Genomic DNA, 27,627 nt, shown 5'->3' with positions numbered 1-27,627 from the left:
TGTTTCATAGTGGCACACCCTTCCAACAACTGACTGGGACTCCATATGCATATTACCTTCATGAAATCTTCAATCTCACCTACAAGTAACCAAACTATACGATCAGCTCTAAAACAGAGGCATCTAAAGCAACCACTTGTTCACCAATATTGGATAATACAAAACAGTTTTATGGCTGTACAATTTTATATGTGATCAAAACAAATATGCAAGTGCTTGCAACATCAATTTTTAGTGTTCAGTTATTGCTTCACCCACTATATTTGCCAGTTATTAGTACAGATTTTATTCAAATAAGATACAGCATAGTGCAGTCATTTGTTTAGACTAGGGGCAACCCAAATTGGTGTTGGCTCTCAGAATCTCTAATCATTTCAAGTTGTATCCTCAACTTTTACTTGGCCATCTAAACATTTTCAGCTCGTAAATGCCAAGGCTCTAAGTCCATGTATGTCATTAGACTACCTTCTTGTAAAACATGACTAGTCAATACACCAAATACAAGAAAAATTGAAGACTGCTATTACAAAATTACAAACACAAACCTCATAGAAGGAAAGCTGATGAATTTTATTGCATTGAACAAGAAATTTGGAAAGCATCAAACTGAAATGAACAGTAAGAATAAATATATATAGACACATACATACAAATATGCAAGAATGAATGAAAATGAAAATTAACATACTCATAATGAACCCTTTGTAAACACAAAGTTACTCAAATCTAAAGTTCTATCATCGGATTACATAATGACTCAGCTTATTTATTTTTGTTTTTAATTGGTTTCCTAATATCAGATCAGGATATTGTTCAACAAGCAGTGGTCATTTATTTTTCTTCTTTTTATACAGATATAGAGTCAAGAACAATATTAGAAGTAGAAATATAAAACATCCCTATCAAATTGCTTGATTAACTGTGCAGAGATAAAATTGAATACCTGTCTTGTGAGGCTGTAACTCATAAATTGTTCATCCAACATCTCGAAGAACTTTTGATGTGACATAATTTGGAATTAATTTTTGAAATTGGGATGCACATGCAAGACATAGAATTAATATTTGATCTTTGTATCCTGCGAACAACAAAATCAAAAGAAAAATATTAGAAGTTTCAACTAGACTCAGCATTGTTGAAACAGATATGGGAACCCAAAAAAAAAAAAAAAACAAATTGAAGTCACCATGTGTAATTAAAATGCAAACACGTTAAGAGTGTGATGCATTAGATACAAAAAGGCAATGCAGATGAGCATTGCATTAACACAGAACAATAATCCATGTGAAACCATACATAACATAGATGTGCTGAAGAAAAAATAAAAAGGAAAAAATGAAAAAAAAATGTCATTATAGCAGAAAACTAAAAATTAATTGTTAACAAACAATCAACGTGCTAATAAATTACACATAAATTAACCATCCACACACTTGGTTCAACTCGACTAAGACTTAATAAAAAAAAAAAAGGCATAAATTAGACTTCCACATTTCACTAAAAGCATAAATAACATTAACGTCATAGATGGCCACCAATATTCATCCACAACACCAATATATCCTTAATGTTCAGAGATTTTATTAAAAATAAACTCCAATCCCATTTCAACTATACCTGATTTCAGCTATACACCAAAACATAAAAGTCCAAATTCCAATGTTACCTTGTACAAAATAAGTAGGAAAAGTAACCAATTAGTCCTATTGTTCCTAGAAAAATACCAACAAGTCCTATAAATTTTCTAGTAGGACAATTAAGTCCTACTTTGAAAAATTTGTTCCAAAGTAGTTCAATATTAATTACTATACACATAACTCAGTGATCATTAACACATTTCTATCATCCTTTTTTTCATTTCTCTCATCCATCTTTACCAATTCAACATTAATTTTGATCCACAAGTAAACCCCATTAACAACCCAACCACCATGAAAAATCGTATTTGCTGTTGTCAAGAAAAATATGAATCAATAAAAAGGTAAATTAACGGCAAAATATGAATCAATTCATAACATCAAAGAAAAAAAATGTTTGAATCAAAATTATAGTTGTACTAAAGGTGATTGTTAAAAAAATTTGCTAAAATAATCTCATATTAAACAGCGATGATTGTTAAAAAAATTTGCTAAAATAATCTCATATTAAACAGCGATGATTTATTAGGCTAAAATGGTAGGAAGAGAGTGGGTGGGTGGGTTTATATGAGCATCTTCACCAAGAAGGAGCTCTGAGTATACCGATATTGACAACACATGTTTGCTGCAAATGCTAGGAGTTAGCTATAAAGCAAGCTATCATTTTGTTCCCAAGGCAAATGAAGCAAGAAATACAAGAGTAGGGTGCTCCCATTTTCGTTGCCATCAATGTCACAAGGACAAAGCTAGAGTGAGACGTACAGAGCAATGCTTTTAAAGGAGAAAATGCAAGGCAAGGCATTTTACCCTTGTTGAGGTGAGGCATAAGTCTCGAGGTGTTGAGGCGTAAGCTTTTTGAATTTTTTATTTTTTATAAAATACAAAATTAATTTAATATATCATAAAAAGAGCAAAAAAAAAAAAGAATTAGCAAATAAAATTTATAAAAGCCATTCTAAACATAAAATCAAAATTCATTAATAAATGCAAGTATTATAAGAGCTTTCTAAGTCATTCTCATTAATACTATAATAAAAAAATAACTTAAGTAAGTTATAATAATAATCATAATAATAAATTAAAGAAGAAGAAACTAAGTTATAATAATATTAATAATAATAATAATATATTAATAATAGTCTAGATAAGTACAAAATAGAAAGATACATAAATACTGTCTCTATAGATATTTGAAACGACAATACAAAAATAGAGAAACAATGAGAGAGAGAGAGAGAGAGAGAGAGAGAGAGAGAGAGACTTCGTACCTTGAAACCCTAGTTCGTCGGAGAAGATTAGAAAATTGATTCAAAGTTGTTGGGACTCTGATTTGAAGAAGATCGACTTACAAGGTAAATACTCTATCTTTTCCGTTTTTTATTTTTGAAATCTAACTCCTCAAAGGCTTGAGCCTCGCCATCGGATGCGTGAAAAGCACATAAAGCGCGAGAAATGCTTACGTCTCTGCGATTGAGGCATGCGCATAGATGGAGTCTCACCTAAAAAAGAACGCGTCTGTGCATTTTTGCTGCACCTCACCTCAAGACATGCCTCAAGTTGCACCTTGTTTGTGCCTTTGAAAACCTTGGTATAAAGAGAGCACTGATGCAATAAAATTCTAGTATGGCATTTTCATAATAAAATTTTTAAAGGTAAAGGAGGAATATAAGAAAAATAGGACTTTTCTGAAAATATTTATGAAAAATAGGATGGAATTGTCGTAATAAAAATTTGATAGGACTGAACTATATTTCTATGGGAAAAGTAGGACTAATCTATTATTTTCCGAATAAGTAAACAAATAAGTATTCATAGAGGCGCTGAAGTTGGTCGTTTTCATTTATTAATGATAGATTAATAGTGCTTTTGATACAAAGAATGTGAAGTTCCTCATGGGAGTGATGTCTTTTACTCGACCCCACCCACCACCTTGTTGAAAGAAAAGGTCCTAACTAAGGGGAAGGAAGTGTGAATAGAAACCCATGAACTCATCAATAAAATTCAAGAAAGAAAAGGCCACCACCATATGTAACGTTAACATACTCTCTAATCTCAAATTAATCACTATGTATTATGATTTCATGTTTGTTAAGACTGGCAAATACATAACTGACAAGAGTAAAAATCACTTTATTATTGTAAAGTCATGCTATATCATCCAATACTCAACTAATGTTTAGTCCAAAGCTACACATTGCACTAAATTTGGTGGCAACAAAAAAGCAAGGTCAGTCTGAGAGCTTTAATTCCATTAAGAATATTGTTTTCGGCACAATCCACTTTACCCCATGTGGCATGGCCGAGAGCACTTTATCTCATGCCTTTTAAAAATAGCCAAATACCCATCCACGTGATTTTGGCACTAAAGTGCTGCCATTACATTTTCCATCTATACAAATAGATATTGTGAATCATGCACTTGTTAAGAGAATAGGATGAAAAAAATTTAATCAAGTCAAATTTTATCGTTGTCTTCATCTTCCCCTGCCATGTCCGTCCTCCTCCCTCACCTCTCTCGTCAATTCCTCCTTGATTTGATTTCTTACCTCCCATTCTTCTTCAAAAGATCCACACCAAGAACACCCTTGTCCCAGGACTTCCAGTTCAGGCTTCTCCTTTATAAAAGCCTCCATTTCCACACCCACCCAACGTACAGTTGCTTCCTAGATTCATTTAACAGAGAAATCATTAACCCTAGTTCTTATGTAACATTTTTCCCAACTATAATGATTGGCACTCCACTTTTGACGATGCCTTTGTGGACAATGTACCCACTTCAAAAAAAAACCCAAGAGTTGGCCTAGTGGCAAGGCCTTGGGTCTTGGGGGTGTGCTCCCTCCAAAGTGTAGGGATCGAAACCTCTTAGGTGCTAACAATTCCTTGAGACCATCATATTGGGGCAAAACTCTTGAATTAACTGTGGTGCACTTGCGAGAAACTCTTTGTCGAGGGCTTGTGCACCCTTGGGGATTAGTTAGGTTTTGATCCAAACACCCCGGTGCCAATCAAAAAGGTACCCATTTCAAATTAATGGCTTCTCTTATTCTGGTTTTGGATGTAGCTCTCTATTTGCCAAGTCTAATTTGAATATAACATGTATTGCATTTTGGGATTCCCTTGTCATTCCGCACATACCAATTGGATATATGTATATGTATACCAGTGCATATATATTAGCTACAATTTGTATATATATGTGTATCTAAAAAGTATGAACATTTCTACCAACACGATACTTGTCGCATGAAACACGTTATATAGAAAAATTGTCCTACAACCGCTAATATAATATTAAAAAATGTCATAATAAAAATGTCCTACAATTTTGAAATTTTGCATGTCCGCGTGCTGTGTCCATGTCCGTGTTCTTGTTCGTGCTTCTTAGTTGGACACAAAAGTTAGAAGTGTAAACAAGGATATGGCCTTTGTATTTATTAATAGAAGCTAGAAAAGGCGTCCAATAACAATAATCCACTTTGGAAAGAATATGGATCCTATGGGATCAAGATATGCTGAATGTAATGTGCATTAGCATGAATGACCAGCACCCATGGTAGGTCCGTGGGGCTCTGTTAAATGGCCCAGGTACATGCATGACTCCAATGACTGATTTGTGAGGGCTAAGTTCAATGATCTTAAATATCAAGGAAAGCAATTCGCACGAAAAAATGGTCAGGTGCTTCGTTAGAATGATAGAGCTCTCATCAATGAGGCTTGGACCATGAAAGTCCCAATGGCTGAGGCAGAATTCCTCCCTGCAGGAATATGTGACCATCATAGCCCTATCTTGGTTTAAGTGCTGCCTGCCCCTATTAAGAAAAAGAAGCACTTCACATTTTTCGACTGCTGGGCTGACCATCCTCAATTCTTGGTTATTATTGCCAAGGTTTGGAGAAACCATGTTCGGGGCACTCCCATGTTTTGTCTATGCCAAAAGCTGAAAATGCTAAAAGTTGAGTTGAAGAAGCTAAACCAATTTAACTATGGTGACATCTCAAACAAGGTGGAGGAAGGTATATCTCAAATTTGAGGTACCAACCCCAATGATGCATATTTGATTGGGGTGGAGAAAAAAGCTACGACTATATTTAATGAGCTGTGCAGGAATGAGGACAGCATGCTAAAGCAGGCTGCTTGAGTTCAATGGCTCAATTTGGGGGACCAAAACACTCCATTATTTTTCATTTTTATTTTTTATTTTGATTGGCAATGGGATGTCTAGATCAAAGCTCGACTAATCCCCAGGAGTGCACAAGCCCTCAGCAAGGAGTAAAACACTCCATTATTTTTCAAGTCTATCACTCAAAGAAGGGGCAGAAGAAATATGATTATGGGTATAACAAGGGATGATGGAGTTTCCATTACTGATGACGCCAAGCAAATGCTAAGATTATTACCTATTTTCAAAACCTGCTGGGCCATAATGGAGGCAGTGCTGGGGCATGCATAGAAGACATGAACTTGTACCGAAAGTGATCAACTAAATGATGCACAGAAACAGAAATTGGACATGGATGTTGCCGTTGAAGGGATTAGAGAAACCTAGTTCTCGCTCAAAGATGAGAAATCTCCTGGCGCCAATGGCTATAGTGCCATGTTCTTCAAGATAGCTTGGCCTGTCATTTATAAGAATGTATTTATTCTATCACATCTTTCCTTTTCTTTTCTTCTTTTAATCCTGGTGATGGTATCTTGAAAGAAATTACCTCTACTCTGATCACTAGGTTGGCTCCTAAGGTCCCCAATCCTACAAAACTAAATGAGTATGACGCATTTCTTGCTGCAACACAGCACCCTATACAAGTGTATCTAACAACAGATTGAAGTCCCTCCTCCCATCTATTATTGATCCAGCCCAATCAGACTTTGTTTCAAGATTGATTCATATTAAACTCAGATTTTCTGTCAACAGAAAGGTATTGAACCGATCAATTACCACACAATTCCATTAGGACAAATATAAAAACAGCATAAATGCCAATAGAGAAGTCATGGAAAGGTGCCAGACCAATAAACATCATTACATAGGTACTAATGATACACCCAAAGTAGTTAAATTTACCTTGATTAGGTGATAGTTTTTGGCCTAGAAATGAGTACTTCAGTGTGGGCGATCCCATCCTAGACACAAGCTTGAAATTCCGTAGTACCACCATCGACAGCAGCAGCAGCAGCATCCCTGATGTCAAAGGTAATATAATACATACAGCCAGCACAAACCGCGGCATTTGCCTTGACAACCTTTACAAACTCCAAATTCGTATGCTGCACACATATTTTACCATATATATGAACAACAAAGCTAAGTAAAAACATTGTCTAATCTATATATATATATATATTCTCAATAAAACAAAACCAAAAAAAAAAAAAAAAAACCACACACACACACACAACACACAAAACAAAACAAAACTTCAATTGAATAAAGAAATACACCTCTTTCTCATTGTATTCCTTAAGAGCCAATTCGGAAAAAGCTTTGAGGTCGTCGGCAATCTCATTGAAATTAGAAAGAGGGGTTGTTGTACCACAAGCAAAGGAGCGTGGGAACGACATCACATCAAAGCCCTGTTTGTATATGTATGTATGTATGTATGTAAAGCCCACAAATTAATAATAATAATAATTTAATATATGATTTAGAAGAAAATTGAGATAAATGAATCAAAGCGCACAAAAACAAAAACAAAAACAAACACACACTCTTACATCGCTTTCAGTGATCTGTCGATTATATTCTTGGTATTCCCTATCAGTAAACTCATGCATTCCATCACTGTCATCTTCCACATCTAAATCATCGTAGTTATAGAATACAACTTTTGATCTAGGGTCTTCTTTTTCTTTTTCTTCTTCTTCTTCTTCTTCTGTTGATGAACAAAGCGGTGGTGGTGAACAGTAATCCTCGCACCTTTGCTTCTTTGCCGGTGAATCTCTAATCTCCCATTTGGAATCACTCCTTTCGATGCACAGATCGGAAGTCATACCTTCCTTCAGCACAACAGAAAATAATGAAAACGAACCACAATGAAAACCTAGACAAAGGACAGGGGAACCCAACCCAACCCAACCCAAGATAAAAACACCAGATACGAAATAAAATAGGGCCGTGGGCTCATCTGCTCTTAAATAGAATTGGGGCTAAAAAATAAATATATTTATTTAAATTATTTTAAATATCTTTTAAAGTTGGGACTTTTGCCCCTATAGACTCTCAAAAACTTATTTGCACTTACAAATCATAGAGAATGCATACCCTCATATCTCACATTTAGACCACCAGACTAATCTTTCTAAAATTTTATTTTACCCTCTCATGATTTAAGGATACACTATAATTAAGGATGGATCTAAAATATAAAATATAATTAAATTAAAAGAGAATTTAGTGAAAAAAATCTTTTCATGTACTTATATCTTAATTAATCCATAAAATATTCTTAGTCAATGAAATTTCAGTGAAAAGTTTCAATGTAAATGTAAAGACATTTAAATTATATATTAAGCTTTAATTGAATTAGTTGGTGAAATTTCACTAATATAATGAAAATTTAATAGGCGTTAAGGTTGTTTGAAATTTACTTATTTAGTACATTTTTAAACTTTTTAAGAAAAAATGTATTGAAAAATAGGAAATTGGGGATGTTGCTGTGCGGGTTGCGCAACAACAGCTGCTGTGCAGCGAAATGGACCCATTTCGGAACTCATTTCAATAATCCGGACCGTTCAGATTTTAGAATACATCAAGTAGAACATGCTTGTAAAAAATTAAATTAATCGGATATCGTTTACCCATTCATCCACTTACATTTATATCTACAAAAATAAAAAATTGTGGTGATTTAAAATATTAAAATGAATACAAATACGTGTGGATGAATAGGTAAACGATATCCGATTAACTTGATGTTTTACAGGCATGTTCTACTTGATCTATTCTAAAATATAAACAGATCGAATTATCGAAATAAGTTCCAAAATGGACCCATTTTGCTGTACAGCATCACCAATTTTGAAAAATAGAGAGATAATGTAACTAAAATAAGTGCACTTATCAAATAAATACACTTATTTAGTGCATTTTCAAATAATGATATTGTGTCAATCTTTTGCAATTTTAATGGTATTGGTAAAAAAAATTCACTAATTCAAAGTCCGGTGAAATTTCTGACCTTGTGCAATTTCATTGATATTGGTTTGACAATCAATGAAATTTCACTTTATAAAGTTGCATTGGAAAGAGGTCACCAATAATCAACGATGGACACCAACAACTGATGGTTGTGGATGGTAGTCAAAGGTAGATGATTAATAAAACTGCATTAAGGATAATTTTATCCCAAATAAAATTGTGTCCTCAAACTAACAAGTATGTTTTAATTGTCCTTAAACTAATAAAATATAATTCACTGCAAAAAAATTAAAATTTTAAAGACTAAAATTTAGTGATAAAATTATTTTTTAAGCACCAAATATTTTTGTTGCAAAAAGTGTCGCAATTATATTTTTAACAATGAAAATTAGATATTAATAACGAATTATTGTCTATTTGGGATCAATTTTTTTGTCTCAAAAAATAAACTATTTTGAAACCAAATTATTTTGTCTTTAAAAATCTATTTATTAGTGGCATTTTTAAAATTTTGTCACTAAAAGCCTTATTTTTTACTTTTCAAGACAACTTTTTAATGACTATTCTCACGATGATAAAAATTGATCCCTAAATGTCTTTTGTAACCAAATTTTTAATTTTAACGACCAAAACATTTAAAACTCTTATGGTGATTATTCAGTATTCCCGGAGTATAGACACGTGGTGTTCCATAAGATTTTGATTGGTAGAGAGGAATAGAAGTCCGCAATTTATGTTGGGGATGGGAAACACTATGAGGCTAAGTAATTGGTGATTGATTTGGAAAATGGCCACGTGGTATTCCGGGATTATTAAATAATTTCTCAAACTAGTTATATGTTAATAGTGATTAGTTATGGAACTTGAAAATAACCCATTTTTATTGGGGATTTTTTTTCTAAGTTCATGTTAATAGGTTTTATTAGTTTCAGGAGAACTAAAAAAAAACTTTGCTAATTTTAAGACACAAAATATTATTTGGATAAAACTACCCTTGGTTCACTACATCAGCCACCATCACCTTTGACTGTTGTTGATAAACTTTAATTGCCAGCAATGATTTTTTGGTTGACCTTCACCGATCACCGATATTTCTTTTGGGGAATATCTAGCAAGGTTTTTAGCAACAATTAGATGATTTTTTTGACGAAGTAAAAGTTTTCCAGATGCTGACGGTATGTCTCCGTTGAGATAAAAGCCATGAAGAATTTTGGGAGGTGAGGCTCGTATTTTTGTGAATTTTTGTAAAGCTTAGGGCTTAAATTTATTTGGAGTTGAAATCCACTTTTGTTGTAATAGGGCTTCACCCTGGAAAATTTGTAAGCCTATAGGACATATATTTTGATGTTATTTACTTTTGTAGTTATTAGATTACATGCTATAAATTCAAATCTTAGGGATTATAAATGTATACTTGCATATAATTCACCTTTTGTAATCTTATAATGGAACATTGAATGAAATTTAATCGAAAGTAGAGATTTAATAAAATATGATTAACAATGTGTTTGAGATAATTTATCGCTTCCCTATGTTTAATACAATTGATATTTGGAGCGCATGATAAATATGGACGAGTCAGGTCTTATGAAATTGAACACGTTACAGTTACTATTAATTTTTCTATCCAAACTAACAGAAGTATCATACACATCATTTTTTAGGGTAAGTTTAGTTTCTTGAAAAAATAAAGGGTAATTCTTCTTACACCACTAATTCAACTCATAAAATTACTAAAATATCTTTCCATCTTAAAATTTGAAAACTTGAATTTTCATTACACCCCATCACCACCACCTCTACCAGCCTATTATTGCCATCGCCCTTCGCCGCTACGCAGTCCCTCACCGTCTTACCTCACCATTTTACCTCACCACCCCATCACCACTATTCTCTTTATTCTCTCTCTTTTTCTTCTTATTCATCTTCTAGATTTGAAAACCCAACCTTAGGTTTTCATCTCTCTATCGCTCTCACACTGGATGGGAAGGTCGCGATGGCCATGGATCACAGTGGTAGGGACGCAAATCTGAAAGTATTTCAAAAGGAGGTGGTTACGGCGGTGGAGCGACGAAAAGAGTGATGGTTGTGGCGGTGAGGGGTTGCAAAGGTGTTTGTTGAGATAATGGTGGTTGCAGTGGTTGGAGGGCTGTGAAGGTGGTGACAATGGCAGCTCGCGGTGGTAATAGTGGAGGCAAGTGGCGTCAATGGCAGAAAGAAAGCAGGAGAGGAAAGTAGAGGAGATAGAGGAGATGAAAATGGGTGTAAAGAGAGGTAGGTTGAAGAGGGGTAAAATTGATATATTGAAAAGTGTAAAAAAATAGAGTAAAAAATTAATTGATTGTAATGAAAAAATAGGTATAAGGATATCAAATTACAGTGTAAGTAGAATTACCCAAAAATAAAATAAAATAAATGCAATAAAATTAGATTAATATTAAGATTAAGATTAAAATTAAATTAAAATATAATTAATGATTAATCTAAAATATTATTAAACTAAAGGGAAATTTAGTAAAAAAGTTCCTTTCCTTCTCCACCAAATCTTGTCATATTTGAAATCTGTTAGTTGTTAGATTAACACTCTGGGGGAGTTGAATGCCCAACCTCCCCCTTTCAATCACCTAAATGACGCACCCATGCCACGACACCACAAGACCATAACCATAAGGTTTTTTTTTTTAACCATAACCATAACCATAAGTTTATAGATTTTTTTAGGTGAATAAGTCATAAAAAAAAAAAACAAAACAAAACAAAATAAAACAAAAAAACTTACAAGAATACAAGGGGAATACCCCAGGTCCTACCAAAGCTATACAAAATATACCAACTAAAACAAATCTACTAATATAAATCTAGCTAGCACAAACAAAACAAGCCTATCAAAGCAGCCACATATCTGTTAGCATACTGGCTGCCATACTGTTAGCAAAAATCTATTAGCAACATCTGTTAGCAAAAAACTAGCTAGCATACTGGCTACCTCCATAACCAAGTTCAGAAGTACACACAAAAGAAGTCAAAAAATATTATGTTTTCCATAGTAGCCACATACACCAATATACATAAAACCAAAGTATAAGAAAATAAAATAAAATAAAATAAAACCCCAAGCACAACCCTCAAGGGAATAGGTAAAAGCCTTAGAACATGAGCATAAAACTAGTTGGAATTCAGCTCCATACTTCCTATCCAAATGTGTAGCACCATCAACAAAAAAAAAAAAAAAAAAGACAACTGTCAAGCACACTCCATTTATTGAACTGGCGCAGATGGCAGCCTGGTACAAGTTTGCATTCCCCATAACTTTATACTTCCAAGTTTCAGCATGACCTGTTAGGACCACCTACACAGATCCAACCAAAGGAAACCAGAAGAGTAATAATAATGAGAAAATCCTCCAATTCAACAAACAATTAAGGTCATAATGAAAAAATCCATGTAATAAGAACCAGCCATAAGTACCTGCAGAAAAGTTAGAAAGTTTTTAAACTAGTTCATTTAACCCACAGCTTACAACACTCACTCTATATTTAATGGCTCACCATCTCTCAACCCACCATTCCTAAAGGAACCAGATTGGCAACCTGCACAGCAACTTGTTAGTTAAAAACATTTAAATGGTAAACCTCACTATATGGCTCACATCATTTGACCCTCATGTATATGGCTCACATCACTTGACCCTCCTGCATGTTCTCACTAGCACTCAACCCTTAAGAACAACACTCGGTTTCTTCTTAACACTCAACCCTCAAGAAGCTACCCTTCACTCAGATTTATAATGGTAGTTGGAAGCCTCCATTCTTGCTGAAACCAAGCATCAGTTGGTGAATTCTTAATGTTCTTCAAAGCCAAACATCTGAACTTGATCATGCTGATAATGCTTTTTATGACAACCTCTTCAGGTTTCCTTTTTTTATTAAACACCTTGTTATTTCTTTCCAACAAAATTTGATAAACAATACAGCAGAAGCCAAGCTTTTTAAGAATGGTAGCTAGAGATTTACCCTAACAATCTCTTGCCACCACATCCACCCAGCTATTACAAGTCCAGTTCACATTGCATTTTCTAAGGATGGTAGCCCAAACTCTAGAAGAAAATGGGCAGTGGAAAAATAAATGGTCATGATCCTCCCTATTATAACCACACAGAGGACATATGGGGGCAAGGTTAAAACCAAATATGGCAAGTCTATCACCAGTATTGAGTCTACCAAGGATAGCCATCCATACAATAAAGCTTGCTCTAGGGATAGAATGAGGGCCCCAGAGCAGCCCCGTCCAATGGTTCTTAGGCTACTTAGTTCTCCATTGTTGCCAAGTAGACCCAATACTAAATTTGCCATCACAAATAGGAACCCAAATAACTTTGTCCACCCTCAACAAAAAAGGAGTCAAATCAGGAGGAGTGTTAGAAATGATCTCTTGTACCTCCCAAAAGGACTCATTAGGCCACCTTCACCCAGTATCGGAAACAATGGACCTCGTTTTAGATTGGCAGCCAAGTGCAGTGTTAAAAATGAACCTATCTCCATACTTAGCCCCAAGAGGACCTAATGGATGCCAATTGTCATACCAAAGGAAAGTTTGCTCACCAGAACCTATCAAACATTTGATCGGAGGGAATGTAAGGACTCTAAGAGACAGTAGTTTCCTCCAAACCCAAGAAAGATCACTAGGAACTTTGACATTCCAAAAGCTATGACCTTTTAAAAGGTAAGATTTCACCCATTGGCACCACATGGATTGCTTACCCCCAGAGACTAAAAACCAAATATGTTTAGACACAACAGTTTTATTCCAAATCTCCATAGATTTAAAACCCACGACCTCCCTCACCTCTAGGGGCACACACCTATCCCAAGCAACCTTAGCCCCAGACTTCTTAAAAGCAAGGCTAGACCACAGAAAAGATCTACACAAAGCCTTAATCTCCTTAATTACCTTTTTGGGAATAATAAAGAGAGAGGAGTAGTAAACTTGCATTGAGAAGATGATAGAGCTAATCAACTGAGCCCCACTTGCATAGGACAGAACTTTGTTAGTCCAAGACTTAATTCTATTGGTAAACCAAGTAATCAAACTAGCACAATCAACCGCTTTTAGCCTAGTGGTAATCAAAGGGACACCCAAATATCTAACAGGCAGCTTACCCTCCTAGAATTGAGTAACCTCCAGAATATTCCCCCTCAAGTGATGATCCCAACCAGAGAAGAACACTTGGCTTTTATTAGGGTTGGGAGATAAACCAGAGAGAGACTGGAATTCGGTAAGACCTTGCTTAATGAGAATAACAAATTGAATATGCCTTTTACAAAAAATCATGAGATCATATACAAAACAAAGGTTGACAATTTTATTTTTCGCACATCTCCAGTGAAAATTGAATTGAGGATCAAAGGACTTCTCATTTAAAATTCTAGCCAGGACTTCCATAACAATGACAAAAAGGTAAGGGGACAAAGGGTCCCCTTGTCTCAACCCCTTAGCACTTTGAAAATAACCATGCAAACTACCATTGATACAAATAGAGAAGGAAGCGGAGGTAACACAAGCTTTTATCCAATTGATAAGATGAATAGGGAGCCATAGCCCTAAGCACATCCAACAAAAAATCTTATCTCACATTATCATATGCTTTCATGAGATCAATCTTCATGGAACATTTTAGAGAGAAAAACTTTTTATGGTACCCTCTCATAAGCTCCTGAGAAAGGAAAATATTATTAGCAATTCTCTAGCCATGGACAAAAGCAGATTGCACATGGTCAATAACATCAGGAAGCACAATCTTGATCCTAATAGCAATGATTTTGGCAATACACTTATAGATAGTGTTGCAGCAAGAAATAGGCTTGTAGTCCCCTACCTTGCCAGGGTTGGGGATCCTAGGCATTAAACAATAGTGGTTGATCTCCTTAAGCTATTCCCCCGTGTCAAAAAAAGATTTTATAGCTTGGATGACCTCATTACCAACAATATCCTAAGCACTATGGAAAAACCCCGCAGAGTAACCATCAGGACCAGGAGCTTTATTAGGATTAAGGGACCTAAACGCACTAGTAATCTCCTCAACAGTCACATCTTGCCCCAAAGTAGTCACCTAGGCACTCAAAAGCCTTTTATTGATTAGTTCATTAACTCCACCAAACCCATCATAGTTACCCGCACTCGGAGAACCAAGTAAATTAGAGAAGTGAGACACAAAAGCTTCATGAATATCAAGGGGTTTAGTCACCCTAACCCCATTATCTAGAGTAATACTACTAATTCTACCTCTGTTAATGTTATTTCTGACAGTCCTAAAGAAAAAAACTACTGTTCCTGTCACCCAAACTCAGCCATTGAATTCTAGATTTTTGTTTAGCTAGACTCTTCTCAACCTGACACAAATCAATATATTTCTTACACAAAATTCTCTCAAAAGAATGCAACTCCATATTCCCAGGATTCCTATCAAGTTTGATTTGGATATTCTCTAACTCCTCTCTAGAGACTCTAACTCTAGCAGAGATATCACTAAAATCTTTTTTGTTCAGATTTTTCAAAAGAGGTTTCAGAGTTCTAAGCTTACAACAAATTCTGAACATAGGAGAACCCCTGATATACTTCCACTACACCCCTTTGACAGTAGAGGGAAAATCACAATGGTCAGCCCAAAAGTTAAAAAGTTTGAATGGTTTCTTGAAGCCGGTACCATCAAGAATGATACTAAGAACAGCAGGAGAGTGGTCAGAAGGGCCTGAGGGAGAGAATTGAGCATAAGACATAGGAAAAGTCTTAAGCCAATTATCATTCACTAAAACTTTATCAATTTTTGAAGCTATGTAATGACCATCCCCTTGTAAATAGTTTTTGCCCTTATAAATAGTTTTTGAGTCCTTAACAACCTAATATGCGCTTATGGTGTGCATTAATTTTTGGATTATTTTTGACTTTTTGTATATTAAATGTTAAAAATTCATAACTTTTGCTATATATATATTTTAAAACTTATTTAATGAGATCTATCAAACAATATATCGCTTTAATATGTAATTATGTAAAATTAAAAAAATTAAATTATAGTTATCAATGTGAGGTAATTTCGCACGTTTTTTGTATTTATTCATATTCGATTTTATTATTAAAAGCTTACATTCTTTTAATTGACATTTAATTTCCACATGATTCACTGCGTTTGGTTTCAATTTTCTACATTCAATTTTCTGAAAATTAGATTTTTTTTTTGTTTTTAGTGAATATTTTAAAATTTTAACTAATTTTTTTACTTTTTTAGATGCATCATAGTTAGATAAACATATTTTAAAAAATCAATAAATACACAAGAATACGAAAATATACTAAATTTTCAATTTTTTTTTATATTTTTGGTATTTAGTGAATTTTTTAAAGATTTTTTTCCACAAATATTATATTTTTTAAGTGTATTTATGTTAAGTATATCTAAAAATTAAAAATTTTTTGTAAAATATTAAAACAATCAGTAAAAACAAAAAAAAAATACAAAAAATAAAAAATTTTAATTTTTGGAGAAAGTGAATCCTGAAAAACCAAACCAAATAAACTGAATTCATAATAAGAATGTTGACAATGTCAACTCATAATATGAATTTTCAAAATAATATAATGAGAAAATATTCACGGATTTCATGATGATATTCACATGGTCATTAGGGGTGTTCATGGGTTGGTTTGATTCAGTTTAGCACTAAATTTATAATCAATCCAATCATGATTGGTTTCAAATATTTAGACCTAGAACCAAATCAATCATGCACTAAAACCAACCCAACCCAATGTAGTGTCACTATGTTAAACTAAGTAGGTCAATTAATAATAAATAATTAAAATAAACAAGTCTCTAACATTTAAATATAACACAAATAAAGAGTAAAATATTGTTTAATACAAGTCGACACAAATTAAATTTATTAATACAACCAATATAAATTAAATCAATTACAAAATTTAACTCAAGTTTTTAGAATTTCTTTTGTTCACCTAATAATTCTTATATGTGATAATTATTAGGTGCAATCAAATCCATTGTAATAAACCAGTTAAGTAAAAACATGTTAATATAAATAAAATTTCAATATATAAATAGGTTCAGTTATTAGGTTAGTTCAGTTTAGGTAATACCTAAACTACGAACCAATCTAATCCTACCGGTTTGATAATTTGAAAATCTAGAAAAAACCAATACACTAAAAAATCAACCAAACCCAACCCAAAGTAGGTGGTTTGGTTTGATTCTTCGGTTTGTGGGGGTAATTTGAACACCCCTAATGGTCGTATGAAGAAAATGTCAATAGATTCCATGACGTGAACATATACAAAAATAATGCACGATGTAAAAATATTTAAAAAAAATCATAACTAACACAATAAGATCACACACCAAAAAAAATAGTAAATAAGTATCATATACGATGTGGACATCAATAACATAAAATATTTTGCAAACACACACATGATGTGAGTTTTACATCGCTACACATGCACATTCCATTAAAATTCCACCTATAATATTTCATGTTTTCACCGCCGAAATTGAGGATTTCAAAATAAAAATCATATAAATATTCACAATATGATATTTCACATTTAGTTTTTGTAAGTCAGGCAGATAATAACTAGGGATTAACATAACACAAAAAGGAATGTGAATCAACTTTAAAAAAATTCATGAGACTTTTTGATACATACTTTTTTATTATGAGACTTTTAGATCCATTTTAGATCTACTTAAAAAATAAAATAATTATGATTTTAAAAACATAATAAATACGAAAAATATGAAAATGTATTAAATTTTTGTATTCTTCTACTTTATTAGTATTTAGTGATTTTTTTGAAATATTTTTATAAATTTTATATTATTTAAGTGTATCTAAACTAGATTAAATAGATCAAAAACAAAAAATGACTAAAATGTTAAAAAAGTTCAAAAAAGAATAAATACAAATTTTAAAAAAAAATAAATAATAATATTTGAACTTATAGATTTATACGTTATATAAAAATTAGTAATTACTTGAAAAATCCAATTGCAATTGCATATATAAATTGGTCGCTAAAAGTCTATTTTTGGTCGGCAAAAGTTATTCGCGACCAATTTTTTTGGTCGCTAGTTTGGTCACCAATTGAGGGTCGGCAAAAGTAATTCGCGACCAAAATTTTCATTGGTCGGCAAAAGTTGGATTTGCAGACTAAATTTTTGGTCGCTAAATATTTAATTACCGCGACTAATTCATTTTGTCGCTAAAACACTTTGGTCGCAAAAAGTCGCCTTTTGCCGACTAAATTTCTTAGTCGCCAATTGACACATTTCGCGACCAAAAAGTTTGGTCGCCAATTGTGACATTTCGCGACAAAAAATTTTGGTCGCCAATTGTGACATTGTGCGACCAAAATTAGTTTGGTCGCCAATTGTTACTTTTCGCGACCAAAACTGTTGGTCGGCAAAAGTGAGTTTCAATGACCAACAAAATTTTTGGTCGGCAATAGATGTATTTTTTGCGACCAAAACTCTTGGTCGGCAATTGTCATTTTTCGCGAAAAAAAATAATTTATTTGTCGCGACTAATAAATTGGTCGCCAAAGCAGGAAAATAATACACCTGTAATATTTAGCGAATTCATAATCAAAATAGGATGAATTCATTATCAAAACAGGTCTTATTATAAAATTTTCTATATCCAAGTTTCAACACATAACTCAGCAGCAACAACATATAAATGTCAATTGATCAATTCAGATAAATGTCAAGGAACTGAGATAGTGGCAGCATATAAGAAGAGCACAATTTCAATAAAAACAAGTAATTATAGAAGCAGGAATCACAATCAATTGATGATATTTAAGAACCAAACCACAGAAGAACTAACTAACAGCTAAGGAAATGAAAGCGGCCAAGAGTGCATTGCATACAAACCTTTAAATCTGGTAATTCAACTACACATGCGCATTCAACAACTTCAACCCCTGCACGTTCTGACTAAAAAAAATTAAATCAGTCACAATATATTCTGGTTTGCACGCTATATATATATATATATATATTTCCAGCAGCAAGGGCAGTATCAGTCGCTACACATGCATACATAATGCATACTATATGGTTTCGAAAATTTAATTGAAGAGGTATGCTCAATCAATAAAATACACAAGTATGCAACATCAAATTCCATATTAATTTAGTCCTGAGAAATAGGAGCAAAACATTCATTTTGTTAAATGGGCAAAATGCTTGATGAATTAAGAAGGAGAAAGTCTATAACAAACATATGGTAAATTTTGTTATTTGGCTAACCAAACAACCTAACCAACATGATTGACACTGAACACCTTTGACTCAAGGTAAATTGGATAACAGCCTCTTCAATCCTTTTTTTTTTTTTTAAAGGTTGGCATAGTATTTGGCCTTCACCCAGATCCAAATAGCCCAAGTTGTAGCCCTTGTCCAGGTAACCCTTCATTGGGTCCCTGTGTTCAATGACTAAACACAATATCAAGTGTTGCCTTCTAAGAACTTCAATTTATAAGGCATTAAAACTTTGTTTATAAGGAAAATGAGGAAGGTAAAACAAAACAGTCACAAACCTCTCTTTGGAGCTTAACCGAAATTATAGACTTTTCTCGAATCTGCATGCGTAGAGCTTGGAGCTCATGTTCCATGTCAATCACCTGCAAAATATACCACAATTTCTCAAATTCAAACAGGTGATTATTTTGTTGCAGCAGGATATTCATCATAAACTTTGTATTTATAGCATACAAACAAAACATAATTCATTACTGTAGACAAGACAACAATATGAAAGAAAAAAATTAAGCAAACCCAACAACTGTAAGAACACAGTCATTTAACACCACAGCAAACTAAAAATCACAGAACTATCAATAGATGATGCAAAGAATTCAGCAAGCAAAAGAAGAAAAATAAAGCAGCATATACAGCATCAATACATTATAGATATTTTTATATTATTGGATGTACAAAAAATATTTTGAATTGATCAAGCAAAATATGATTGGATGTTTGATAAAATTACATCAACCTAAACAAGAAAAAGGCAAAGAACTCCATTTAACATACCTTGCTGGGCTGATGCAACAATTTAATTCTTCTAGCCTCTTGAACCTCCTCCAGAAGTTCGTCAAGCTCCTAACAATATTGGACAAAACAAACAACAGTAAGCAACAAGCATCTTCTACAAACAATTTAACATCAGGAACTGCCTCATGAAATATTACTCATCTAACATGCACATTGCCACATAAGAAATCAATAATGTCAAAGAATATCTGTGGACATAACTCAGATTAAGAAAATTACTACTTATTATCAATCACTGCAACAAGCATAAGAATATAACCAAAAAAACATAGTTGAATCGACTATGTATTGGATAAGCATCAACTTCCACTATAACACTGCAGTATCAAGTCAAAAAACTCTTTGAGAGATGCACCAAAACCATGATTGCAACAATCAGGGTTCCAAAGCTTCTAGGTAAGAAAATCATAGAAACCTCAATAAATTAAAATTTTGGAGTTTATTTGTCAAAGGATAGCCCAGGACTAACCCAAGGTCTTTGAGTTAATCTTGAGTTAGGCTTAGGCAACCAATTTGGGCTTGGGGTTGTGATCAGAACAGACTTTGGCAGATCCCTTAACTCTTCAAGCTAGGCTTGGACAAGCCCTTAGCCTTAAAAACAAGCACCAGTTTTATAGCGACCCCGGTCTTTTCCCATTTGATTATTGTATCCGGACTGTTCCGTAGATTCTGTCATTGTATAATGGTTGTTGTTGTTGTTCCTTATTTTCTCTTTTGGAATTATAGGATGTGTTAGGCAGGTTTGTTCAGGTTGGTTGGGTTTAGAAACCAAGTGTTGCTGTCCAGAATTTTGGTTATTCGCTCGAGCGAGGAGTTTGTCGCTCGAGCGAGATGTTGTTTTGGTTCTTCGCTCGAGTCGGGGTTTGGTAGCTCGAGCGAGAGTTTGCGTCTGGGTTGGACCTGTAGCTTTGCATTCTTGGCTCGAGCGAGCTTTTCTTCGCTCGAGCGAGTTAGTTTGTTCTTCGCTCGAGCAATAGTTCATTCGCTCGAGCGTGAGTCTGGTTTCAGACCTGAGGGTTTGAGTTCTTCGCTCGATCGATCTTTCTTTCGCTCGAGCGAGCTTTTGGGTTGTTGGCTCGAGCAAGGCTTCCTTGGCTCGATCGTAGATTCTCTGTGTCTGGTCGCTCGAGCGACCAAGTCTTCGCTCGAGCGAGCCTGTCCAGTTTAAATACACAGCAACGGGATTTGATCAGTCTTTTTCATATTCTTTTGATTCCAAACCCTAGGTTCGACCTCTCTCTCTCCCTACTCACCTTCTCTCTTAGGTTTGATCTGTTTAGAGAATGTTTCAACCCTAGTTGCTTTATTAAAAAGATAGAGGGAGTCGAGAGCTTTCATTTAATCTGAACATTTGGCAATTTGGAGCATTTTGGTCTTTGGGCACTCATCTCTGTCTTCACCATTTGGGTTGTTTTCTCTGAGGTAGGGATTTCCTACTCCAATTTATAGGTTACGTTCTAAGTTTTGGTATTTTAATATGTTGGGAATACTTTGGTAAATTTTGGGAAAAACCCTAGTTGAATTATTGAATTGATTTGTATAAGTAATTCATGGAATTGGGAAAAGATGGTTAAATTCATGGAATTGGGGAACTCATTGATTAAATGGCATAATTGGATAATTTGTATCATTTGTCTATTGAATTGTGGACATAGTTATTTTCAGTTTAGAAATAACTGTTTTGGGCTATCGGTGGAGGATAGTCGTGATTGTTGTAGACATTGCATGTGGATTAGGATTAACTGAAACTAATCACATTGGTTAAGTCATAAATTTTGACTATTGCATTGATAGAGAATATGTGTATTGATTGAGCATTGCATTTGCATACATTGTTTTGTGTGTGGGAGGAGATAGGGGATGTACTCCACGGTTTAGGGAAAGATAGGGGATGGACCTCTAAACCGGATTTTGTTTGGGAGGAGATAGGGGATGGACTCCATTAGCATCACTTTTATGTGTGCTTATTTATATAGAAGTGTTTTATTGATACAGCACTAAAATGTGTATCAATCTGGAAGTATGAAGTGTTTTGATTTATTTGAGCTTGAGTCTCATTTGTTTGTTGATATTGGAAGGATGTGAATACGATATATGTAATTCACTGTTGTAAGTTTGGCCAGGTTCTGAGCCATGTTGATAAAACTGGGAAGTAAAACGTATCTTAGACAATAGTGTCATGAGACTGTAAAATGAAGTAATTGATTATCCTGGTTAACCATCTGTTGAATGCTATTGCTTTATTCGTTACTTATATGTGGTTTAGTATATTTCTACTGGGCTGTGGCTCACCCTTTATGGGAACATCATTTTCAGGTTCAGGGGATAAGCTACCTCCAAGGACTTAGCTTGGAAGGACTTGGATTCTGAAGACTATTTTTCTGTTGTTTGCTTTTATTTGTTAGTACATGTAAACACTCAAGCCTAGGGCTTTTCTTGTATTGAGTTAGAACTCGTATTATTTTGTATCCAAGTGTTGGCTTGGAAAGATGTAAGCCTGTAGGGCATTTTATTCGATTATTTAGTAATACTCTGATGAATGAATTAATAAAATGTCTTCTTTAAATAATGCATGTCAATGATATATAATGGGTTAATTTTTAGGGCGTTACAAGTTTTCTTTCATAGCATTAAAAAAAATACATATGCACTAATGTGACTTCTTAGACATGCATACACACATGTATACATGTGCATATAAATCAAACAACTCAGTGAGCACCTGCTTTCCTGAGGTCTGGGAAATTCTTTCTTCTTCCTCAAGAGCCTCACCAAATCTTTGCACCACTGCTCTAGCACTCTCAATTTCCGCACAAGCAAAGGACCGCTCTTGGTTAACCAATTTCTTAGCATCTTCTGAAGCCTATAAAGAAAGAAGAAATTGAATATTTCCATAAACACAAAAACAAAGAAATTTGAATGCATTTCAACTATCAAACTAGACAAGAGAAGAGGAATCTAAAATATTTATTGTAATTGCATCATTCAGAATTGCTTCAATTGCAAATTTATGTATGTGCTAGCATGGCTACCTGAATGGCTAATAAACTTGAATTCATTACTTAAAACATAGGATAAAGAACAGACTAAAGTTACTTTAGTGGCGAAGTCAACAAGTAATTGAGCCATAAAAAAAATACGGAAAATAAAAGTTGCCACAGCTACAAAAGTAAATACAGGCAACAAAATCTTATTCCACAAAATTTACAATATATCATTAATATTAAATTTTAAAAACTAGTAGCCAGTAAATTTTTTATTACAATGAACAACATGGCTCCATGGTTTCTCTGATATTTACACAAATAAGTTTCTATGTTGATTTATTGCATCATTACAATTTAGGTGCAAGAAGTATTATTCTAGAAAACACACACCCACATTGGCAAATAGGCACACAATGCAAAAATAACTACTCGAGAGATATTTACACATATTCTTCAGATTGTTAATTTGCATCCACTCATAAATAAACCAATCAAAATCTGTATCCTATAAATTTAAATTCGTTCAACTATGCCCATCCAACCGAACCATTCATTACACTATAATCCTTGAGCTCCTTTGGTTGTTAAAGTCATTTTTTAATTTAGGTAGAGTAATTGTTCATATAATCCTTAAAGTCCTTTGGTTCCCAAGGCAGAGTAATTGTTCAAGATCCAAATGCGATACTGCTCATATTTCATGATGAAATGTAATGCTGCATAGGGAACAATCCGAAGGACACTAGCTCCATTTCCTCTAAAAGAGATAATAAACATGAGTTTAAACAACATCGTCAAGTTTTTTTTTTCACAAGCACTTCTTCATGAATGAATGAATTAGTGGCCCACAATCTTCTCACATATTAAGGCTACACTTCTTCATGTTCTAGAATTTTCATCTCTTCGTTGCATTTTTTGTGTCCTTTTGCTAGTGAATGTCACTGTGGTCTAGTCTCTTGTAGCTTAGGATGGAATTTTATGGGTGATTTCACTTGTAACCACTTGTATCAATTAAAAATTTGCTTTTTGAATGGTGGCTTTAGCTCCAACAAACGAAAACCATTAACTTCAAAATTATGGCCTCTGTAACTTATCAACATGTGTATGTATTTATTGCCCCTATAAAAATATGGATGATCTACATGATTCTTTGCATTGATGTGTTTGTTCCATGCTGTGAGAAAGATTATCAATGATGCCTAAGAACTATTTTACTTGTGCCTTTGACATTAGGTGTGAAATTGTTCATGTTGCTATTGATGAATGTTCATGTTTCACTAGAAATTTCTTCGACCAAAATTGCAGTAGCATGTGTAGCCAAGCCTAACTTTACAGAGTTGTACAAACATGAATATGTTCATTCTTTGCGTTAAAGCCAGAGAGTTGCTAATTACAAACATACTAAATGTGCTATTCACTCATTATGCTTGACATATTTTATATCCAGGCATATTCCTAGAGTAACCTGATAAAAATTATAGAAATTCGTAATGATGGATCATGGGATCAACCTTTGGTAAGTTACATCCATAACAGAGTACAATGCCGTGACATAACATTGTTTTTTGATTTTATGAAACAAGTCTGCCCAACTTATTGGGACTTGACCAACTAATCTAATCACACATTTCAACAATGAGACATCTTGAGTTCGGACATTTTTTTTTTTTTTTTGATCAGCTTGAGTTGGGACAATTGGGTGACACAACATAGTAGGAAACAGAATGAAAATATCTTTCTAATGTTACATATTACCATAGATTGCTATGATGGACTATATACAATTCTAAGATTTTTTGAGAAAGGTATTCTCTTGTTTGGATTCTTAAACCCCAATTTGCTGCTATGCTCTATGCTAGTCAGATTGTATTTATCTTACTCATTAACAAATTATCATTACATGCCAACAATAATAGACACCTTGAATTTGTTCCACAAAGAATTAATCTAATGATAGTAATGAATATATCTTCTCACAAATGTGGCATATTGACAGTGACTGCTAAAATTAGTTCCAAAGACTACAATTATGACTATTCTCTTTTATGTCATGCCTTAGATCCTACTGGAATTACAATTAATGTCAATATAAGCAAGATTTTAGATGGTGATGTAAATTAATGAAGAAAGAGGATCTAAAATTCAATAAAGTAAGATCATTGACCTTGTCACTTAGGAACATGAAGGAAGTAAACTATTTAAGAAATTGAACATGTAGATAGATAGATATTGACAGTGAAAAATAAAAGAAATTGGAACATATCAATTTTCCTTGAGACCTTCAAGAGACAAAAGTCAAATCAGTTTATAACAAAGTCTATGAAAGAAAATAGATAAACCCATTTGAAAAGAATACCCTAATGTTGCACATTTAATCATCTTAAGATTGCAAAAATGAAAGAGAGAGAAAGGTAATGTGGATTTTTTTTTTTTTGAACCCAAGCATAGAACTTTCCAAGAAATTTCTCACATAGGGTGTGTGTTCCTTAATTGTAAGTGCAAATTCCTCATAACATTAACATGCAATAATACAGTTTCTAAACATCGTCAGCCCACAAATCTCCTATTGGAATTTCTTAACCCCAATTCAAAACATGCCTAACACTATAGTCTATAGCCCAAGTTTATCCACTGACCTTTAGGTTGATCTCAACCAATGGAAACTGTAAATAAACCGTCTTGAACTCCCATATGAACAACACCATTCAAAGAACCAAATCTCAGCAAAAACTACTTCATCAAAACTCCTTCAAAAATAACAAAAAGATAACAGAGCATTGAACCTAATTGACAACATTACTGTAATTCAATCATTCGTATAATACATACACACACACTCACAGATATATATGTATGTATTATAAACACATATATACTAGTCTATAGATACATATATATATATATATATATGTATAAGAGAGAAGAAGAAGTTAAGATGTGAAAAAAGATGAAGTCAAAACCTTTACCAAGGATAGATTGGGAAAGAATCAGAGTTATTCATCATCAACACAAATGTTTAAAAAGAAAAACCTAAAAATCTCTACACTACCAAAACATGGATAACACAAATGTTTCAAAACCCCAAAATCGAAACCATATGTCAATCGAACAAACTAGGCAAATACAAACTAATTGAATATAGATCCGAGTAGTTTCATAATTGAAAATGAATAAAAACAATTGAGATAGAATGCAAAATCAAAATGAGTATTGTGTAGCCATGGAAAATTCCTTATCTCGAGTCATTACGAAATGAATTAGGGCATCGAATCATCAAATATGTTCTCCACTCCTTTCCAAAGCACATGAAAAAACTAAAAGCATTAACTAAACAGACCCATGGCATCAAGAAACACTAAAAGAAAGCCTTGCTAATTGAAAAAACTGAGGTACAAAATTTGAATAAGCATACATATATGTTCTCCACTCCTTTCCAAAGCACATGCACAAACATGCATACGCATAAATAAAGAAATTAATTTTTTTAACCATTTCCACATTACACAGAAACACAGTAGTCAAGCCATTAACTAAACAGACCCATTAATTAAACAAAACAAAACAAATCAATTTTATGGTTAATTAAACAGACCCATTTTTTATGGTTAACTAAACAAAAAAAATAATTCACAGACCCATTAACTAAAAAAAACAAATCAATTTTCTGGTTAACTAAACAAAAAAATAATTGACAGACCCCTTATCAATATTTATGCAAGGCCTTATCATATTCATTTTTTATGGTTAACTAAACAAAAATAACAACAGAGATTCTTTTTTTTTTTGTTGTTCACAGGCCCATTAATTTTCTGCTTATATTTCTAACCCAACCAAACAAAACAAATCAATTAATTTTCTACTTATATTTCTAACCCAAACTATATAGTACAATAATTTTTTTTTGTTGTTCACAGACCCATTAATTCCTTTCCTTTTCACAAAGCCAAAATCCAAACGCATCTAAAGTTCCAAAACATAGCAAAAATGAGAAGGGAAAGGAGAAATCTATCCTAATTTATACAGTAAAGGTTGCTGGTGTTGCTGGCACTTATATATAAATTATTAGAGCATATATATATATATATAATATTAACTTCTGTTTAATGCAAATCGATCGATCGTCGTTCAATTAACTTCTATTTAATCGATCGATCGTCTAGAGAGAGAGAGAGAAAGAGACCTCACTGTAGATCGATCGTCGTTCAATGCAAATCGATCGCCGTTCAGAAGTGTAGATCGTCGGTCAGAGGTTCAGTGTGTAGATCGTCGCTCATCACTATGTAGATCGTCGGATGTGTTGGGTTCACTGTGTAGATCGTCGGATGGTAGGGTAATGAGACACAGAGAGAGAGAGAGAGAGAGAGAGAGAGAGAGAGAGAGAGAAAGAGTCTCTCCGTGTGTGTTGTTGGGTTTGTTTGTTGGGTCTGTCAAGAAATTAGGGCAAAATCTAAAGAAAAGGGGCCTGAGGTAGTGAGGCGTAAGGAAAAATTGAAAAAAAAAAAATATATATATATTTCCTCCCTCCATCTTTCAAATTTCCCCCCAAACTTTTGGCGACCAAACTCTCAAATTAGTCGCAAAAATAGGTTATTTCGCCGACAAATTGTTTTAGTCGCCAAATCTCAATCAACGCCGACTAAAATATTAGTCGCTAAAAGTAGTAATTTGGCGACTACTTTTTTTTGGTTGCTGAAAATAAATTTTTCGCGACCAAATTTTTGGTCGCCAAAAAATATGTGA

The 27,627-nt window shown here is 33.7% G+C and overlaps 1 long non-coding RNA gene across 2 annotated transcripts; it reads right to left on the bottom strand.

Moving 5' to 3' along the window:
* Nucleotides 1-18,588: 18,588 nt before the first annotated feature.
* LOC145801879 (uncharacterized) lies at nt 18,589-27,210 on the bottom strand. 2 transcript variants are annotated; one of them, XR_014343652.1, is made up of 5 exons: nt 27,068-27,209; nt 22,626-22,766; nt 19,883-19,951; nt 19,387-19,470; nt 18,589-18,777 (listed from the first exon to the last, which is right to left on the bottom strand). It is a non-coding gene; the product is annotated as an uncharacterized LOC145801879 (long non-coding RNA). The 2 variants fall into 2 exon arrangements; XR_014343653.1 differs by lacking the exon at nt 18,589-18,777 and adding an exon at nt 18,791-19,269 and having other exon boundaries at nt 27,068-27,210.
* Between the last annotated feature and the right edge of the window lie 417 nt (nt 27,211-27,627).

This window comes from Camellia sinensis, chromosome 11 (assembly GCF_055761805.1).
Source record: "Camellia sinensis isolate YWXY chromosome 11, ASM5576180v1, whole genome shotgun sequence".
NCBI lineage: Eukaryota > Viridiplantae > Streptophyta > Magnoliopsida > Ericales > Theaceae > Camellia > Camellia sinensis.
Note: the sequence above shows the minus strand (reverse complement) of the source record. Positions and strands in the feature narration are given on the sequence as shown.